The sequence below is a fragment of the Rhea americana genome, unplaced genomic scaffold (assembly GCF_003343005.1).
Source record: "Rhea americana isolate MKP2758 unplaced genomic scaffold, rheAme1 scaffold_155, whole genome shotgun sequence".
Lineage (NCBI taxonomy): Eukaryota > Metazoa > Chordata > Aves > Rheiformes > Rheidae > Rhea > Rhea americana.
Window position 1 is genome coordinate 189797 of NW_028185650.1, and position 21021 is coordinate 210817.

The window sequence follows — 21021 nt, forward strand, 5'->3', positions numbered from 1 at the left end:
GTGATACTTCTTTCTCCAGTTTTTCAGCATCCTTCTTGAACTGTAAAAGCAAGAACTGATCAGTTTCTCTGTGCCAAGCAGGAGTAATATAACTGCTTTGCTCTCTTATTTGATATTCTTCCTTGTTGAAACATTGTGTAAGGCATAAGATTAGCCACAACTGTGGTGTGATCTCTTTATTGCATACACAGGTTCAAGGAAGCTAACTAGTAAATTGAAGAGATGCACAAAGCTGTCACCTGTGAAGATCAGAGTTCACACTTTTTTCTTGAGATCAGAGAAGATCAGCTTGCTTTTCAGTCTAATTGTATTCACTGCTTATGCATAATGCAAGACCACAACCTAACTCTGCTCCATTTGATGAAAGAAAAAGATACAAGTCTACTAGACAGTTACAGATTCCATCAGCATGAAGCATTAGTCATGTCTTTTTATATTTATAACATGGCATGCATATATATACACAACATAATGTACATTGTGAATGTTGCTGTGTAGTTTTAGAATTAGTAGTAACACAACAAATGTTTCTTGTTCATCCTAACTCATATTTTCTTCACATGTTAGTCTATTTTCTCTTGTGGTTCTTGGGTATAATGTTAGATGAATTTGTGCAATCTGTCGTGATTTATTCCATCAATYCCATGTTTGAGGGCTTAGAACTAAGATAATGTTCTTCTGTACCTTGGAGCTATGTTGCTTATTGCATTGACCTTTAATAGCAGTATCTTAATATTTTGTTTGTCTTTGAATCTTTTTTAAAGTGCATATAAATAACCATAAATTTTAAAATCTATAACTTGCAGAATTTTCAAACTATTTTCTAGACCATCAGGATAGCTGAAAAYTCAGCTTTGGTTTTAAATATGGTATTTTTACAGGAGTAAGTGTTGCGATTTGTTAAGCTCCAAGCTCTCCTATGTCTRTACATCTCCAAAGGGAATAAAAAGAGGGGAGGGGGAAGATGTCATGTTAAATTCTTTGTCTATGTGTATTGGAAAATATGCAAGAGGAGTATTTCTTCCAAATTGTCAAATTTAGTGTGGCAGTGCTGGGAAATTGGTTGAATAGGATCAAATGCCATTTTGAGGTGCTCTGTGGTGGAGTTTGTTTTTATTATTACTGGTGGTGCATGTGTGTGTGCGTGCAGACCTTGCCAGSCCATGAGAGGATGGCCCCCTGCTTCATCCCTGTTGGTGGCCTGTCATTGGTGAGGCTGAGCTTCTGGGTAGGCTCAACTGCTGGAGGCTACGTCTGGACAGCGCTGGCCTGGCCAACCTCTGCTTCCTCTGCACTATATGCACAAATTCGAGGCAGGGTAGCTGTKACCTCATCTGCTGGTCCACCTGTCCTGCTCGCTCCTGGGCTGCTGTTTGGAAGCCCTGTTGGTTGGCTTCTGGTTGGACTGCTTTATTGTACGAAATTCAGAAGAGGAGGACGTCTTGTTTTCTTACCAGCCCTGTCTGTGCTGGTGGAGCAGGGCTCCTAACGATCTCCGCTTCCTGCAGTGGCGGTCGTACCTTCGGGGGAGAGCGCCTGCTCGGCTCGCTTCCTCCTGCTGCCCACAGCGCGTGCAAAGTGCGCAGTTCCTCTTGCAGAGAGAGGCACCGAGTCGTTTTGAAAACGTCCTATTTGGCAGGTGTGTGTAAGTAGTTGTAGCCAAATTTATTTATTTATTTTTTATTTTTTTATTTTTTTGCTGCTCTTGCCTCCCACTGGCTTTAGGAGGCGACGCAGAAGACACTGGTTACAGTGTGAATTGCATGGGTGCATGTGAGAAGGGGGTGCAAGGTGTGTGTGGCAGAGCCCGTATAGGGAAGCGGGGGGAAAGGGAGAGAGGGTGGAGGAGGAGGAGAAACCACAAGTGTACTGGCATGCAGATGCAGTTTTGGCGGTAACTTACACACTATTTAGAGCTAGATGCTAGCTACCTCCAAATTATTCAGAAGATTATATATACAGAGTAATGATGAAACTGGAATTGCTCAGATTACTAAATATCTACCTGTCTATCAGTATTTGATTCTATTGTCTTAAATCTTTTATATTTGTAAATACACAATGAGTGTGAAGTRCTGTTGTTACTTAGAGCTTTGTGTTCCCTTCGTACGGGTGTAAAAATTGTACAGGATGTGAAGCAGCAGTGGGTAGCTGTTGTTTGAACTCCAGATTCTGTTTAATACTGTTTATTTGTGTGCTCTTTTTATATTCTGTTTTCTTTCCCCTTTATTTTCTCTCCTCCTTTTAGGCATGTATTTTCTTCTCTTATTCCTATTTTTCTTCCCTCCCAGCACCCATGCTAGAGCTGTTTGAAGAGGCTAGCTGAGAAGAAAAGTTGAGAAATGGCTCATCTTTCCTCCTTCAGAGAAGGAGCAGTTGCTGCTTTAGCCTGCCTTTTCTGAAAAGGATTGGCTCTTGGCAGGGGATTGCTTGGAAGGAGGATGAGCTGCAAAACGACTGGTGACGAAGTGCCTTCCTGGCTGGGATTAATTTAGAATAAAAAGTTTACAGCATTCCTTAAACATTGATGTGCTAGACAGTGAGGGAGTGAGGAGGGACAGACATGCATTCCTCACAAGTCTCAGCTCCTTACAGCTGCCCTTGACTATAAAAGGGATAAGTAGGGATAGATTTGGTAGGATGAAAAATTTGAGAGTTAAAGAACAGGTAAAGGCTGTAACTAYTTAATGTTTTTGCCCTGAAGGAAATAACATTGTGGGCCAGGCAGTTGCTTTGCTCCTGGGTTACTCTGCAAAGTAGACTTCATTTTTTCATTAGTTAAGGCCATCCAGGTGTTTTAACTTTGCTTATATTAAAATAACTTCATCATGAAAAAGAAATTCGAGATTCATCACTATCTTCATAGATACTAAAAACATGCTCAAAAGAGCAGGTTAAATATTTAGATGAGCTGGAAGTGTTTTCTTTGTCATTAAAATCTTAACTGTTGTCTTTCAGCCAGAAGTGAAATATTACARTTAGTTTCACTGTATATGTGGTCAAATCAAAGCTCCATCTACCCCAGCGGTGCTGCCTCTGACAGCCTAGCGAGAGATTTGTATGGAGGAATATAGGACAAGCAGCTCAGCTTTGCTTGATATGGAAACAAGACTCTTATCTAAAAATGGAAATGTTGGACCAGGAGTTAGGAGCTTTGAATTACGTTACTGACTTTGCCACAAATTAATACAACTACTGTCTCTTTTAGTCTTCAGTCTCTCCATATAAAGAAGCTCCCTGCCTTAAAGGTGTTGAGACTCCATGAATTTTTTTCATACTTGGAAATTGGTGGTTTTGAAGACCTACTGATGGAAAAAATTGGTGTTGCAATGCTTATGAGCTCCTCCCTGTTTGCTGTCTAGCCTCACAAGCACCCAAACAATAACAGAATAGTGTGGGAGGCAAATACTTAGGGAAATGCTTTCTGACCAAAAATGCTATGTTAGGAGAGATACAAGTCKTCTAGAGAATGATCATAACATCAGTATTTCATATTTTAAATAGTACTTATATCTTTTTTCAGATATAATGTGGGCTACACTCTTCAAGTGGCTGCTGGTCATTTGTTTTCTTTTACTGTGTTTATCTAACTTTTCCCTTAGATTTCTGATGTTATTTCTGTTATATAGAGTAATGTAGATGTAAAGAAAAAATGTTACCAAAAGACTTGTTTATTTTTAAAGACTTACAAAATAAATTACACATACCAAAAGGGCAATCAGAATGTTTTGAATTCTGTTTCTGAAAATAGGTGCTACTGTATAGCTGAATACACTGTGGTCTGTCCGTAGTGCCAGGAAAATCACCTTTTTTTTAAATATATTATTCATTTATTTATTTATTTATTTGTCCATATGTGACTAGGAGCGCTCTTCTTGCTTAGAGTGCTGCAAGTGCTGTACCGGTAAGTCGACTGGTTCTGCAGGTCAGTGTCTGTTAGACCCGGAGTTTGTGTTCCCATTTCACAGATAACTTAGAATAGTCTTGCAGATGTAATCAAAGGTTGTGTTCTGGGTGGTTTTTTTTTTTTTTTCCTGTCCTTCAGCAAACACTTTCGCATGCTTTATGTATAAAAGTTTTGAGTTCTCAAACTCATTTGTGTGTTATTCTGGCTTCTAGATCTCTGAACTATTACAAGCATGTAGCTTTTTGTAAAGGAAAAGGAGAATTYGGCCTGTCTCTAGATTTTGGCCGTTTACCAGTGTGTTTGCCGCTTTGTTTCTATCTTTCAGTTGGTAGGAAGCTAACCTGTGTATGTGAGTAACTTACTACTAAATCTCTAGCAGAAAGGAATGTTGGAAAGGAATTTGTGGGAGGTTAAAATCTAAAGAGTTACTGAAGGTCTGAATTTTAAATGGCTGAAAGATGGTGTCATACTTTGGTATATGTTGTTAAGGTTTCAGCTGTGATAGATGCTCTAAATACCACTGTACTGACATAAAGACGTGTCAGTTTTTGGCTACATAGGTGTTGGAATATTACTGCTATTTCATAGGAAAGTTAAACTCAGGGCTAAAGTGCGTGCATGCATACACGCATTTAGGTAAAGCCTAACTTTATTTTAAAGATGTGAACACAGCATACATGTAAGCTAGTGTCAAAAAGTAAACTATCTGCTTTATAAAAGGAAAAAAAGCTATCTCCTGGATTTAAACTTGATTTAAAATTGTTACTGCATAGAGATGAATTGTCAAATGTAGAAAAAGCAGTAAATCTGTACAGATACCAGCATTAGTATAGTGTCTGTAACTTTTTTATAGCTGCACTGATTAATTCTAATCAAAGTATTTTGTGTTAGTTCTACAGAAGAGCAAGGRAAGAGGAAACTGAAGTTAGAAGTTTCCTATTTGAGAAGGAGAGGTGAAGAGGAACAGAATTCAGTTTGCATACTTTGTCATTTACAATATGTGGCAAAAGTGTGTTTATACATAAAGACCATTTTTTAGTTACTATAAACACATCTTAGAAAATTCAAATATATTTAACTGTACATGTTAACAGGATGAGCTTTTGTTTTCTGTTGCTGTCRGTCTGTTTTTAGTAACTTTAGAAACTTATTTTAGGATATATTGCTCAGAACATAAAAACATGATTTACGTAGTGTTTCAAGACTCAGTGGTGTTGAATACCCTGAAATACTTAAAATGCTCACTGATTATGTTCAGTAGGCTTGATACCTTCCTGAGTGATTCTTGCCTTTCTGGAACACTGCATTTGACTCTTGTTCAGTCTGATCCAATACAGCCCTCAAAGTCTCTTCTTTATTACTCTTTAGCCTGCTAATTTTATTGCTTTTAGTCTTTTAATTCTTTCAGATTTATAGCGTTTTGGTGTTGTCCGTATTGAATTTCACCTGGCTGGCTTTAGAATCTCTGATTTACGAAGCTCACTTTGAATTTGGATCGTCTGCTCCAAACTGCTTGTGACCCTAGCAGTTTGGTGGCACTGCAGATTGTGTAAGTGGACTCCTATTTGGTCATCCAAATCATTAATGAAAATATTCAATGAAACTGGCTGCAGGACAAGTTCTAGTTGTACTCGCTTTAATTTTTTTAAATAGTGAGCTGTTGTATTCACTCCCTGAAAGCAATTTTTTCAATAGTTACTTTTGCTTATAGTGGTTATTCCTGATCTCGAGTTTCCAAGACATGTTGGACAATGTCTGAAGCAGCTTCAAATTTAATTTAAAAAAAATACTCCTCTCCCTTTTGTTGTTGTTTGGTTTTGTTGTATGTGAGTGCAGTTTGTAGCCCACTGCCCCCCTCCCCCCCCCCAAAAAAAAGAAAAAAAACTATTTTGAAGAGCCTTTGGAGTTTCTGTAGGCAAATTCAGAGGGAATTCTTGATAAATAATTTTGGTGGTCCTGCTAACCACCTATTGCATATAATACTTGTTTCTGCTGTTTCTGTCTGGGCAAGACTCCAGTTGACTTAAAGATCTTTTTGCCTGAGTCTGAATAGTGTTAAAGAGAAGGAAGTTCTTAGCCTGCAATGAAATAAAAATCCTGAGAAATGAGTGGTCAGTGTGAATTATTTTTTTACTACATCTGTCATTTGAGCAGGCTTTTTATTATGTCAGTAATATATACAGTATTGTTAAGTATCTTACAAAGGCACAGTAAAACATAGGTCTCGGGGCTGGCTGGCTGATAGGTTTCCCTGCGATAACTGGAACCACTTAGCGAAGTACCACAGTGGGAAAATGCTATTAAAACAGCTGTAGCACAGTTTCATGYGCTGAAAGCAGAAGCCATGGTGACAGGATGCTTTCCATAAATCTCTAATCTTTCTCCTAAATGTTTTCTGTTTGACAAATACTACTTTAGTGAATTGGTGCTGAACATCCCTTTACGAGTCCTGCCAATTATACCCCTTAAAAAGCAGGTAATGTAAAAATTGCAGTCAAGCAGCACTCTGAAAGCCTTTAGTCCAAGGAGATACTGTATCTCTTTAATTTATTTAGTCCAGTGAAATAAACTRTACTAGTCAGATCAGGACATTAAAGAACAACAGAAAACAGTAAATGTGCAAATTCAGCCTCGCTTAGTAGAGTTTTCCGTGTATACTTCTGATAATTTCTACTCAAAGAGTAAATTTGTGTTGTTGCTGCAATGGTTTAATCTATCATGTCTGGTAAGGTATTGTAAGTGCAAACAAGCAAAAATAAAATAATTAAAAATTGCGGAAGAATTAAAAATGTAGTTGCGCAGTTAGAGTTTTGTTACTTGGCCTTTTTTCTAAAAATGAAAGAAATTAAGACTATGTTCAAAAAGAATTGCAAGACCTAAAGCAATAGAATTGTTAGTGACATTTTTGAGTTAAGATTAGGTTTTTTTCCAGCTACCCTTTCCACCTTCCCTATCTGCTGAAATTAGTGGAATTAATYGTGCCTGCAAACAGCTGTTAAAACAGTAAATCCTGCTGCTAAAATTGTAGGTACAGTAGTTACTCTGTTTTCGTGGAAGCCCCAGATGGATTTAATAACGACCAGGGGTTTGGTGTGTGTGCGTGTGTGTTTTCCTTTTTGCATTGCAGTACAAAGCAGGGAGCTGATACAATACGAGTTATGAACGGAAAATCTATTAAGTTAYGCAGAAGGTCCCCGAGGTTGGCGCGCGCCGTAGTTCAGCGGGTGCTTGCCAGCTGCTGCTCCCCTTGAGGCTGGTCATCCGCCGAGGTGACTCTCTGTTGGGTCACCAGTCAGAGCTCTGGGACTTAGGTTGGAGGAAGAAAATAAATTATTTTGTTTAGCTTGATCTACAGTTACTTGAATGAGTAATCATTTGAAATTTAGACGAGGACTGTTGTGTTGTGGAAAAGCCAGTGCTGTTTGAAGCCTTTTTTTAGCCCAGCCCTCTTGGTTCAGATGGAGTTCACGCACGGATTGGGTTTACCTGGGTTTTGTGGGGGTGAGGGCAGCATTCAGAAATCTTGGCAGTGCTTTTGGTGTGAAGTTGTCTCCTCAGGAGTGACCTTCTCCAACTCACTGTTAACTACCTAGGTCTTCAAGTTAGTTTACTCTAAAACGAAACATTTTATCCGTGTCTTGTAGTTTTGTCTCTGTTTTTTTTCCCAGCTGCTGCTGCTTTGAAGAGCAATTCCCTGTGCCCCTCTCCAAATGCCTGTGATATCTGTGGAATATCACTTCTTCGTGGAAGTGGATCACTTACATGAATGTCACRTTCCTAATATGAATTAGTTTGAATGCATTAATATGAACGTAGATGTGCAGAGAAGTCTGAACAGTTTAAGAAGTGAATGTTTTTAGTACGTAAAATCACTTGCCTGAGATCCTTATCATCTTAAATGATATATATCTTTTTCATGATTCATAATTGAGGATAATGATACATACTCATTGGAAGCTCCTTYTTTTTGTTTTTGGTCATTTGAAGTGAATAGTATATTTCTATTCTAAGCTTAGACAGTGATAGTAAAAGCAATACTTGTCTCTGTCAAAATTTATGTAAAAAAAGTAAGTCTCTGGAGACTTCTTCTGAATGTTTTATTTAATGCTGAGAATAGTAAATCTGTCCTGTGCAGTGTCTGAGTGAGCCGTCTTATATCCGAACATTATTAATTGATTTTATGCTCTACAGCTGTGTCTTGGGAATAACTACTGGAATGAAAGCCAAATGCTTCTCTCTGGATTGCAAGAATTATATTAGAGAAGTGAGAAACTTATTTTTTCAGTTCAGAAATTTTGAGCAGACGGGAAAGGGGGAAACTTGAGGCTGTCTCCTTAACCTGGTTTTCCAGCTGTTTTAGGACTAGTTTGAATGTCTCAGGAGGGCAACTTAAGTGGGTATATATAAGTATCAAAGTGCATGAAGATGAAGATAAGCATCAAGTGAGAAATTCATTTGCACTTAGATCAGTTATTAACACCAAATGGTGAAAATAGGTACTTGCTAGGATCGTCAAAGAACTGCACACTTGTTTCTGTAGGYATGAGTCCTGTGAAAGCTGATCTTTAAAGCTTCTGTGTTCTACAAATACTGATTTTTACACTCTGCATTGTATGTTTGTTGTATATGTTCATCAGTTCCTTAGAAACATTCAATCCTTTCCCTTTTTTAAAAAAATCCAGTAGTGTAAGGTCAGCAGTAGTGAGCTTACTGAAATAGTCTCTGCATTACTGTAATGAGTTTAAATTTGTGTCAGCTTGAATAAGAAGAATCATGAGTGTTCACAGGTCCCAGTTAGGAAAAAATATTTCCAGGGTAATAAGCAGCCTTACAAATAGCTACACAATTGGAACTTGGGGGTTAAGTTGACATTTAAATGTACATTGCCTTCACAAGGAAGGAATTCCTTTTAATGTTCTAATGAAAGCTGGTTTCAATTTAGTTGAGCTATGAGCTTTCTATATACTTGTGTTAGGTTTTGCTTTTTCTCGTTTAACTTGGAAGGCAAACACACCCCCTTAATCTTTAGGGTGTAGCAGTTTCCCAAAAGTGTCTGTAAACTTAAACTAAAGGCTAGTAGTTTCATGTTGCAGCTGAGCAATATTCTGAAAGACTGAGGTCTTGCTTCTGCTATTCCTTCTCTCTCTAGCTCCGGCAGTTATCTTACCAGAAGTTGATGTGATGCACTGTCCCAGCAAAATGGTTGTTCTGTTTTTTGTTACTAGGTTAGTTTTCTATTCTTTTGGAAGCTGAATGAGTTTGTAATGTGAGCAGATGAATGTAGGCCAGAAGCAGAGGAGGGAGGAATGGATCAGGAGATGATCAAAYTTAGTCTCCTGATTTTGACAGTGGCAGGCTGTCAATTTGGCTCAAGCTGTAACATTGAATTACAGCCTCAGGCTCCACGTAGGCCTGTAGTTCAGTCCTCCTGGTCCTAGTAGATGTCAATATTTCTTTTTTCCCCAGCATAGATTGGATGGATCAATGTGGTTGCATTTGGAAAGCTCTTGATGCTAGAACGCACACATACATTGGCATTGTTTTGCAGCACGAAAAAATGTGAAAGTCTAGGAGGATATAGCTACATTTTTTTTTCTTTATAAAATAATTCTGAAGTATTGTGCAGCAGCACATCTTAGACTGAAAGGCTGAATTCTCTGAAATCATAAGATGCTAAAAGTTGGGACTGCATCTAGTACCGTAATTATTTCCTTTTGTGTGTATATATTACAATGTAGATGTGTTACGTGTTCCTGGTTGCCATATGCTCATGGGAAAGTCTTCCCATTAGGATCTATAAAGCCACTATGTTGTAGGCCCTTGAAAAAGAGTATAGCACTTACCAGGTTAAGCAGCAGTTCTTTACTAAAAGATGAGCCTATGTGGGGCACAGAATGTATTGGAGAAGTGGGTAAGGGAATTTTCCTCCTCTTGTCTTCAGCCCTTAAGTTTTCTCCTCTTTGGAAGCCATATGAAAAATGTAATGCTGCTCTGGGCTAGGGGAGCAGGAGACAAAAGAGGGCCAAAGATTGGTGGTACAGGTGGTGGGGTTAGGTTAAGCAGAACCAGAGTCACTTTGGCTGGAATTACAGGGATATGGATGGGTAACAGAAAAGGGTGAGGAAGGCTGTATGGATTGTTGCACTTAAATTGGAGGGAATTGGATGACTGGAGGTTGCAAAGATTTGGGGCAAACCAGAGATGGCCCTGCTTCTCCATTCTGCATGATGTGAGAAGAAAGGTCTGAATGGAAGAGCCTTAGGAACCTGATGGCAGGTATTAAGCTACTATTGATCTGATGTTGTGCTGCTTCTAATCTGTATTCTAACATCTGTGGTTGTTTACTGTGTTTTTGTTCTTCTTTTTCTAACATCTCCTCAATGTTTGTTTGCATGTGTGCTAATGCTTGGAAAGGCTTGTGTGAATGGGGGGGGGGAGTTCTTTGTATAAAGAACAGTTATTACTCATTTAGATAAAGATTTTCACATGAAAAAGAGCAGAACACTTTGTCTTGTACTAAAAAGAGGCTTTTGTATTCAACTGTTAACTAGAAAAAGCTTTCATTCAGTATAATGTAAATAGGCAGCATAAATAGCTAAAGTGAACAGTTCATGCCACACCCAAAGCAGAAAATTGCATMCAAACTGTCTAGAGAATAATTATAAAATCGAACTTGAATCTCTAAAAATCAGAGTCAGCTTGCAGACAATTCAAAACAGAGAAGAAGGAAGATCATCTGTAATAGTTACTCTGCTGAGAGGGACTTGGCCCATGCTGATGAAAGCAAATGTAAAAATTCAGTAGCCAAGTGGTATAAAAATGACAGTTGTGAACTCTACATAATCCAAGTTTAAAAATTCTCATCAGTTTTATTTTCATATGCATGACATGAATTGAGAAGTTGATGTAGTAAACCAGATAATCCAATGGTGAACCTAGCAAGTGATAGCAGGATTGCTGAGCGCTACGGCACAACTCCTAATCTTTTTTCCTCCAATAAAAAAAATGCTCCTTTTTCAATCTGTCCTTATTTATATCATTAGTGACAAAAGAAAAAATTGAAGCCATATTGGCTTGCTTAACATAACATTAATCATAAGTCATTTATGGCTTAATGTTTAACATGAAAGGATTTTATGGTTTTATGACATCTAAGTGATTAGATTTTTAGATGTAGAAATATAGGAAATAATTTGTGTGAAGAAACTTGACCTAGGAGAGTATTTGGCAAAAGATTTGCTTATAGTGCATCTAGCAAAAATTGCCGACCTTGCTTTTTCCTGCACCTGCTTTATGTAGACGTTTGGTACTTGTTCCAACACTGTGTTTTGTTTTCACAAGTATAATAGTCCTTCTTGCCTGGAATTTCATCTGATCATCAGTGTTACTTTTAGTTTAAAAATGCACTAAATCTATTTTTTAAAAATCAGACTCTTGTGAACCTGAAGACATCAAAGGAGTAGGTTGGTAATTATAGAGAAAACCATRCACAGTGCAAAGTGTGGAATAACAGGAGAATAGTTAAGTGTCTGTATTGTCACATTTCAGTTTAAAATAACTGGAGACATAAAGAAATAAGCTATTTGATGGGTTAGCGATGAGCTTTGCTGGAGCAAGTTGAAGAGAAGCAAGGACAGCCAACAGTTTGTCAGTTTGATGAATTACACCCCAAATTTACTTAAAAAGAAATAATTTGCAAAAATCTATTGCTTTCGTATGGTTTACCAATGTTTTTGTTCTCAGTTTCTGGTCTGTAAACCACCAGTGGAATGCAGACCTGTCCGTCATCTCCAAAGTAAAGTATTTTTGATAATCATGTAATTGAGCAGGAGTACAGGAATAAATCAGTTTCCGTCTTACAAAATGCTGAGCAAAATAATTAGAAAGAAAACAGAAAGCCTGGAGGTCAATGAGAAGCATCTGATGGTCGCCTTGCAGACCCCGGGCTGGGCAGCATGACARTTGATCTCTCCGACTTCTGTCTGTAGGGGCTCGCTCTCTCTGACCTTGCTCATCAGCCTCCTCCTGTGTTTATGTTCCTGCATCGTGTCATGTCGAACTCGGGCTGTGATCTCTGAGGTTTGCATGTTTTCTTGGTGTTCTGGCTGCAGAAAGCGTGTGTAAGTTTGCGAATATTCCCTACACCCCTTCCCCAAGCTGCTTAAACCACTCTAGTGTTCTTCAAAATTTTGCTCTTGTGCTTTTCAGAAATTTTCTTAGACATTTGTGTGTTATTAATAATGGCAGAGATTTCAAAGCATTGTGGCTGCTTTGGAAAATTGTCTTGGAAGAAGGCAAGTAGATATTCATGAGCTGGTGCTAACTACTTATTTCCTCCCAAATTTTCGTGGGAGAGAGGAACATAACCTTCTGGAGTTACATAGTAGAACAGTTTTTCAGAAATTGAGTAGCTGAATGAACAAAGCTTTAGAAAATTGACATTCCTGAGAAGCTTTTCCTGCAGTTAAGCTCATGAAGATGTTAGTGGAAACTGCCTTGCATATCAAGATAGAGGTGTCTTTTTAAAAAAAATCATTTGGTGTTTAAGAATATGTAAACAAACTTATCCCAGTGGGAGAGACCTAGCAGGAATCTGACAACTTTTCCTGACAAATATACAAATACCTTTCTGAAACAATAGCCAGTGAGAATCCTTTTGTGAAGTTTATTCTGATGACTTTTTTCCCATCATCCTACAATTTAGTTTTGAAGTTTTTCGAAAATTATGGAGTGGCTCTGTGCCATTGAAATTTCCAGGACTTACAGCTGTGTTTCCAACTTGGAGAAGTTGGGCATGATAGCTTTACATCAAACCTTCAAAGCAGGATTCAAAAAGAACATTTGCACCTCAAGTGTTTCTTTGGTGTCTAGCAGTAGTATTTTAAATTGCCTTGGAAAATGAAAACAGCTTCAGCACTGTATTTTGACAATCAGGTTTACCATGATTCCATGTGTAACTAGGTATAACCAAATACACTTGTTGTGTAGGTACTTTCGTTTTTTAATCACTAAAATATTTTCATCTTTGCAAAGGTCTACTGACTGTCAAAATATTTTTCATATTGCTGTTGGAGTATTGTCATAGCTTTTTTAATGTGTGCACATTAAAAACAGTGTATTCATAGGAAAATATTTTAATTTGAGAATTTTGTGTAGTTAATAAGTAGCCTTCTATGTCCTGAAGAAGAGTGGATACAATAAGATACAGCTAAAGCAAAAACATAGACTTATTTCACCTAGACATCCAGTCACAATATTTATTTATTTTTTTTTTACTGTGCTATAACATGTATCTAGAACTTCCTTTGTGGGTAATACAAATTTGAGAAATAGCAAGAGCTTTTACATATTGTGCTGACATTTTCTGTAGTGCAGAATTGCTTTTCTGACTTACAGGTCGCTATTATGAATGATAGAGGTCTTTTCATACCTGTCTTCTGGATCCTACTTGGAATGAGCCCATCTTCCATTTACTTCCACATGCCGTTTCGTGTGGTCTTTACAAGAAGGTGGCATATAGAAAGGCATACATAGTAATGTCTTGGGGGGTTGAAGTTCTTCTGTTCAGAAATTCTCCTGTCAAATTTTTTTTTTTGTTTTCCATGTGCAAGTAATCAGCTCATCTGTCTGGTTTCTTTATGTATTTTTTTTAGGGAAAAGTAATAAGATTCATATAGAAAGTTCTAAGTACCTTACTCTATTAGGCAATAATATCATAAAATCATATTAACCATAGAACAGTTACTTCACTAGCATGTACTGCAGAAAAACTCTCTTGTCTTGTCCGGTTGTCTCTTGTTGCTGTTCCCAGGTGAATGCTGCTCTTGATCGAGGTTGAAGAGCATCTCCAAGTATCTTCACACAGGTTGTTGTAGTAACCAGCTTTCTTGATGCTTTGGTCTCCTTAAGAATACAAATTGTGTGTGTTCTGTGTAAGGGATAGTGTATTAACTTGTTCTGTCGAAATGTTTCCAAATTGAATTTTTTTTTAAAGTGATAATATTGCCTGAAAACCTAAATGTTATTGGCACGCATGCTTCTATTACCTAGACTTATCGAAAGCTCCTGTGCCTTGCGTTTCCCTTTAAGAACACTTCTTCCACTTTTTGTTTTTGTTTTAAATACTCTGTTGGAAAACAGCAACAAAAAATGCAGTGTATACTTCCAGAGGTGCATTTTTTTGCTCGTAAAGTTGCAGAATGACTGCCAGTACTGGTCCAAAGAAAAGCTTGCTTCTTTCCGTTACTGCCTCCTTAAGGTTAATACTCGTCTCTCTCAGATTCTYCTCTTGTTTAGATGAATGTGTTTCAAGCTGTCTTCTCCGTCTATAATGAGACTTGGTGCAATTTGCCATAATGCACCTGCACCTTTTCAGGTGGCACTTAAAACACACAGGCAAAAGTAAACCTAAAAAATGATAATTTCTTCTCTCTCATATGATGATGTGATAGGCCGTGGATGTGTCCTAGGCGAGGCAGGACGCCTGGGTGATGCATGATGAGGCAGCAGATCACAGGTCTGGTTTTCTGTACCTGCAGGGGAGGGAGGAGCGGAAAGCTATGTTGTGAGTATGAGGTGTGAGGGTAGGTGGGGGGTTTTTTCCCCCTTATGTGTCTTTAGGTGAAGCTTTGTATTTGTTAAGAGCAAAGAATTGATTCATAAAATGGTATTAATTTTAATAAAAACTTTAAATCCTTAGTTCTTTTTCTAGTATAGCATACTGTTGCAACAGTTCCTTCCCTTACACTTTTGAACAACAGAAGTAATTACCAATAAATTTTTGATAAATTACATCTGTGCATAAATATTTGGTATATTTTTCTCATGTGACATAAATTCTGTGGACTTGCACTAAAATGCTCTGTATACAGCTATTGCCAGAATAATCACTACTTTTTTAGTTCAGAAAACTTTCTGTTAAGTAGTTGGTTAACAACAGCCGTGAGGATGAGGTCCTGCTGCCTCAGTACCAGATGTTTGATGTCTAGAAGAGCAGGGCAAGTATGCAGTGATCTTGACCCCCACATTTCCTCTGGCTTTCAACAGCTTTAGGCTCCTGAAGCAGAGGTGGCATCTTGTTTATAATTTGCTTTAATGGATCTCTTTTTTGTTAGTTCACGTAATAGGTGGGCGAGTTTTTTGTCTGCTTGTATCTTCTGGTGTTTTATGTGGTTTGTGAAGTTCTTGTTGTTGTCTAATGTTAGCTGGTTGTTTTATTTGCCCTCCAACTTGAGTATTTCGAGGAAAAAGCAAAGGATCATTTCCTGTTGCGCTTTTCTGTGTTTTCCAGGATTTTGTAGACTTTCTCTTTGCTATCAACTACTTTCTTCTAGACTGAGATGCTGTAGAGCACCCTTTTGTGTGTGTTGAAGCCAGTGCTGATGCCGAGAACTTCCTCGGTGTGTTTTTGCTTCCTGTGCTGACACAAGAATTGATACAGTCACAAGAAGAGAGACTGAAGGACTGATCTGGCTGAAAAACGGCTCTGCCCCCTGCGCCCGCAGGTACTTCTGCGGCTCAGCTCAGTCAAGCCAGGTCCTCTCGTTGGGCGGGTGGGTGGCCGTAGGACGCCGGCGGTGGGAATCAGCAGCAGGAGGAAGGGAGGAGAGGAGGCAGCGCGTGACCGAGTGCTGCTGCCGGATGTCTGGCCGTGGCTTTGCCCTGGCTGATCCCCTCTGGTGTGGGGAAGCCTTTCTGCATTCGTGATCRTCTAACTTTTCTGCTTCTACCTCAGTACATAGGTGGGAAGGGTGCAGTAGGCRCAAACTCCATGTAGTGTTCCAGATGCAAGGGCATGATTTAAAAAAAGTGACTTTTTTTTTCCTTTTCTAATAATTCTGTTCTGTGTTTCCTAAAGGCTTTCTCTTGCTGCTGAGAAGAGGGAGATTATTAAAGCTCTCTAAGAAGGCCCTATTGATTATGATATTAGCATGAAGGCTACTGATTCTTCCATTATGGAAAGCAGTATTCCAGGAGCTGCAACCTCCTGGGAGTCTTTTTAAAAATGGATGTCGTATTTGACATCTCAAGTTTCCTGAAAAAATGAGGTWGCTTTAAAAAATTGATTTAAAGTGCAGTTAATAGCTTAGCAATATTATAAACTTGCCACCTTAATGAATTTAATTTTAGAATTTGGTAAATATTATCTGATCTTGCTGGGTGGCTTTTTGTTTCTATTAATTTTATAGGGCTTTTTTTGTTTGTTTTAAACTATTGGCAGTTATGTTTGAAGGCAGTTCTTCTGACTTGTCCCTTTAAAAAAAATTCCCAGCATGGGAACCTCCCTGGACTGTTTTGAATGGTGTATAAATAATTGCATTAGCTCRTTATTTATTTTCCTTGAGGCCTTTTACACCTTGATTATCTGTGGGCCCTCCAGCCTGTCTGGCAGGCTTTCTGCCTCTGATGTGCTTGAGAAAGAAGTTATTACACTTCAAAACTTAAACACACTGTGTGTGTGTGTGTGTATGAAATAGTGTATATATAAAAATAACTTTTATAAACTTTTTTATATATAAACTTTTATTTTTTTTGTGACTTTCTTACTCTAACTTTATTTCAATTGCTGAAGCTTGTCCTTTTCAAACCTCTATTTTGTTTGTTTGGACATGACTTGTACTTTTAAGGATGTTTTTTTCCTTCTGATAGCGTTGTGTTTTGCTTTATCTAGCCATCTTTTTTGTATTTTGAAAAGCATTTTTGGCACATGATACACATCTACAGCCTCTATTACAGTGTCTTGATACACCCTGTTGCATGTAAGCGTATTATTTTCTTAGCAACTGCTTTTATTGTCCTTTTAACAGACTTCCCCCTTCTTAGGGAAGGGCAGTGAATCATATGGTAAACAAAAATAACATTGCAGGAATGTTAGTCAACTCTTATCAGTTGTGTTTTTTAAGGTGGTGGTGAATTCYAGATGCTGTTTTTTGGTCCTTAATTTGTTCACTTTGTACACATTTTGTTTCATATCATTGTTGAAGTTTTTTCTAAGACCCAGTGTTTTGATCATTGKATGAGATGAAGGGTGCTCTGTGGCTCAAGGTCTTTTTGCAGAGTAAGAAACCATTGCTCAAAGTGTTGCTGTGGTGTTCCTTGTAAATTTGGAAGGAGGGTCATAAGATGTAGGCAACCTCAGGAAGAAAGGAAGCGGTCTCATGGTTTGGGAGCATCGATACTCTTCTGCAGATGTTGATTTTATTTGTTTGTCACAGTGCTCTCATGACTTCTGGTCAAATGTCTAAAACCATAGTAATGGTCAAAGCATGCTCTTCATCTTTTGCTACTCAGTGTGGAAATTAACTGAAGAAATAGCTGTGCTGTGTGTCTAAATGTGTGCAATGTTGCGTAGTGCTAACTTCTGAAATGTGAGGCCTCGAGCGTAATAACTGGGCACTAAATATCAAGTTACTTTTCAGAACATCTTATGTCTTTAAGGAAAAGAGCTTCTGCAGCGTTCTGATCCAGTGCTAATGAGCACCAAGGAAAAATACTTCTGAAAACAAATGATTTTGTATTCAAAGTTTTATTTGGCTATGGTACAGTACTTGATTTTTGTGATAAAACAATATTGAACAACCACCTATTCAACATTTAGCAGCTGTGGATTAGATATAATACTAGTGTATCAACTGTATGTTCGTTGTTTTTTGTTTTTTCCCCTCCTCCTAAGAAGTTTGAATGACCATTCATGGCCTTCTGCATCTGACAAGTAGCTGTAAAGCTTGACACATTTTCTTGTGTTCAGGCACAGGAATTACTTATTTATTTTTAGTTACTTCTCATTGTTTGTGCAATCCAGGAGGAAAGCATTAGGCCTGTGCTGGCAGGCACTTCAGCGGGAGGCCTGTGCTGATCACAGTCAAGGTTTTCTCTCTTAGGCAGCAAAGCTGGCTGGCCTTCCGAGGGCCTGTTAGGCTCATCTTCCAGCTATGAAGTCGTGAGGCTTGAGGGGTGTTTGTAGGAGAATGTATTCTTCAGCAGCCTTGGATCTGTGGGATTCGACTACACGCAATCTGCTCTAAAGACTTCTTGCACAAATACTCTCACTCACTGTTAAATGGGAGCCTGCTGGCTCTGCCTTTTTTTATGCTTTAACAATGTAAGAAACGGTTAAAGCAATGAATTTCAGAATTTTATGTTCCCTGACAGTTAAGGTCAAAAACGCTCACCATCCAGAGACCATGGCCTGGTTGGGCAGGAGCGAGCGCACTAGAGGCACATGTGTACCGGTGAGGTCCCCGCCAGGCAGCGGCTGTGTGCAGGGCCAGCCGGAGCGCCCTGCAGCCGGCAGGGCGAGGATCTGCGCGTAGRGATGATGGTGGCTCTGGGCCAGTGGCTGGGTCTCGCGTAGCTCACGAGGTTGATCTCCGCACTGGTGCATCCAGAGGAACGTTGGGAAGATGAGAAGACGGGAGTGTGATGGTCTTTAGGAGGGATGGGGAGATAAATGTGTAAAGGCAGTATTTGAAGGAGAGTAGGAAAGAGGCTTTTGGACCAAGGGATACACAAACATTGCCTTTTTTTTCCCCCCAAGTGGTGTGTCGTGTTTGACTATTTAAAATAATAATAATAATAAAGCTTTTAGCCCAGCAGAATTCTGAGACGGAAGTTGGTCAGCATCGCTTTGGTGGGAAGCACCTTTGAGCTGTGTKTTGTTTTGGTCTTTAACCATTCATCTCATTGCGTTCTATGATTAGTCAACCATACTTCCCATCATCATACTTTCAGACTCGGATCAGCCAAAAGATACTCTGCTGTTCAAAAGCTGCCAGTGGGATCATCATCTGTTTAGACCTTTTGCTTTCTATCTCTTTTTGCCTCTCCGCTTACCCTGAACTACTGCGCCTTCTTTAAAAGTGTTCAGCAAAGAGCATGMATGGCTTTGTTCCCCCTTAGTTAGCCATTTGGAGTGCGTTTGCCATTTTTTTTTTTTGCTGGCTTGACTTTTTTTTCCTACCACTTTTTCATCATCTTTTTTTTTTTCTTTAACCAAGAGTGCTAAGATAATTGCTTCTGTCTGGTAATTAGCAAAACCTGGATTGCTGAGATTTTTATCATATTTCTCCACCATCTCCTTACTAGTACAATAATCTGCTCATGTTCTATAATGCCTGCAATCCATCAACATCTTCAGTTTTTTTTTTTTAAGTTTCCTTTTATCCCAATACCTATATTTTTATATATTCCTAAACTACCAAATAGTAAGATATACATGCTGTGGCTGCTTCTGAGGTGCAGGTGCTGGCTGGCTAGCAAACAGACCAACCCAAAAGCTGTTGATCATATACTGCAACTTTCTCCTCAGTGGTGTGACACTAATTTGGCCTTTCTCATCTGTCAAACTACCAATTAACTTTGCAAGAGTGCAGTGTTTTTGCAATCTCACACCTTTGTCAGACTTAGTCAGAATTGATGTGTGAAGGAAGGAAGGGTGGGAATTGTGATTGCAGAAGTCTGATTTGCTTAGGAAATCARAATGAAAAAAATTGGATTTTTTTATTCAAAGTCAAAATTCTTTTTATTCAGGGAACCCTACTATTTTTTTATTTCCTTTCTGTCCGTGCTGTTTTCTTCATTTCTTTTACCATGCAGTGTCATGACATCAGCAAAAGTTCTTATTGAAAATAAGACCTCTAACTTTTATCTGAACTTGCTGATTTCTTCCACTTTTCTTCTGCAAATTTCACGGTACATCTGCAATAGCTTTGCTTCACAAGCTTAACATGCAACAAAGAGTCATTTATTATCGTGATAATTGCCGTTTTGGGAGTTCAATCATACTTGTGTTTGGAGGACTTTTTAGAAGGCTCTTTCATATACCAGATAGCTTTAAAGCCTATTTAACTATCTGTTTTTGTTAATCTTGCCTTGCTTGCTTGAGTCCTCAACTTATTTATCAGCAGGTGGGGAAATTATTGAATCATAGGAATTGCCACATTGGCTCAGACCATCTGTTCTTTAATTAGAACCAGTAACAGATGCTTGGGATGATGATGCAAAAAATCCTACAATAAGCAGTTATGACAAAAATCTGCTCCAGGGACAATCTCTTTAGGTTACTAGTAGTTAGGTTTGTGTCATAAAGCATGAAGACATTTGCATCTCTTCCAACTTTTTGTTTTTAAATATTTTATATAAAAATGTAGTTTTGTCTCCTTCCACCTTCAAACTTTGCAGAGCCTTGCATATGGCTCTGCAATCTTATAATAGAGTTCCCTGCATAGTCATATGAAGAAGTATCCTTTTGTGTTAATAGTGGACTTCCCAGTTTCTAGTTTAAATGGATAGCTTATTTTGCTCTCGTGGTAGTCTGGGAAGGAAATTCTTGGTTTACTTTCCCTGTACTATCCACTATTCTGTATCATATTGGGAGGATAAAATCGTAGTCTTCCTGATCCCCATTCATACTGRGACACTTCCATGCCTCTTGTTCTTGGTCCTTGTGTCTGAAAAGCTTTCAGCTCAATTGCAGTAATTGGATTTCCCACCATGCTTTAGTTGAGAAAACATAGTTAGCTTCTTAAAAAATAATAAATAAATAAGTTTTTTCATCTAATGTTGCTGGAGGTGTGTAATTCATTAATTCATAGGATGTACCTTCAGAATTCAAAGCTTTAATCAAGCAAGATGTGCTGTGTTGTAATAGTGAAGGTAGCTGAAGGTAGCATTGCAAAGGGAGTGTGGGTAAATCTCAGTGTTGAGTGCTGCAGCAAAGTGGGTTTTTAAAATYTTGTTTTCAAGGTTGTTTTGAGAGCATGTGTCAAAGGTAAAACAGAAGTCAGCAGCTGTTGCTCTCTGGASCAGATAGCAAAGGCAGACACTGGCGTTACTTAGCAGATAAAAGTACAGAATTAAATGTTGGGAGAGAATGTCTTTTAAGGGCAGAGGTGTGCCCATGTCTTCCCTTGAACAAGAGCTAGCATTAATTGCAACTGGAATGGTGTTTACAGAGCTGTTGAACTGGGGGAAAAACACTGTCTGCTAATAGTAGCAATAGTACTATGTCTAAACAGCAATCCCCAAACTAGGGATTATGGTTGCTACCAGTTGGCATGGAATTTAAAATAAGTTATTCTGCTGGGTGGTCTTCTGATCCTGTGCTGATCAGAAAT

At 38.6% G+C, this 21021-nt stretch overlaps 1 protein-coding gene across 5 annotated transcripts in view; it reads left to right on the plus strand.

The window, feature by feature from the left end:
* SIPA1L1 (signal induced proliferation associated 1 like 1) overlaps positions 1-21021 on the plus strand; it is a 198703-nt gene that overhangs the window by 56753 nt on the left and 120929 nt on the right. The gene's annotated exons all lie outside the window — the stretch shown is intronic.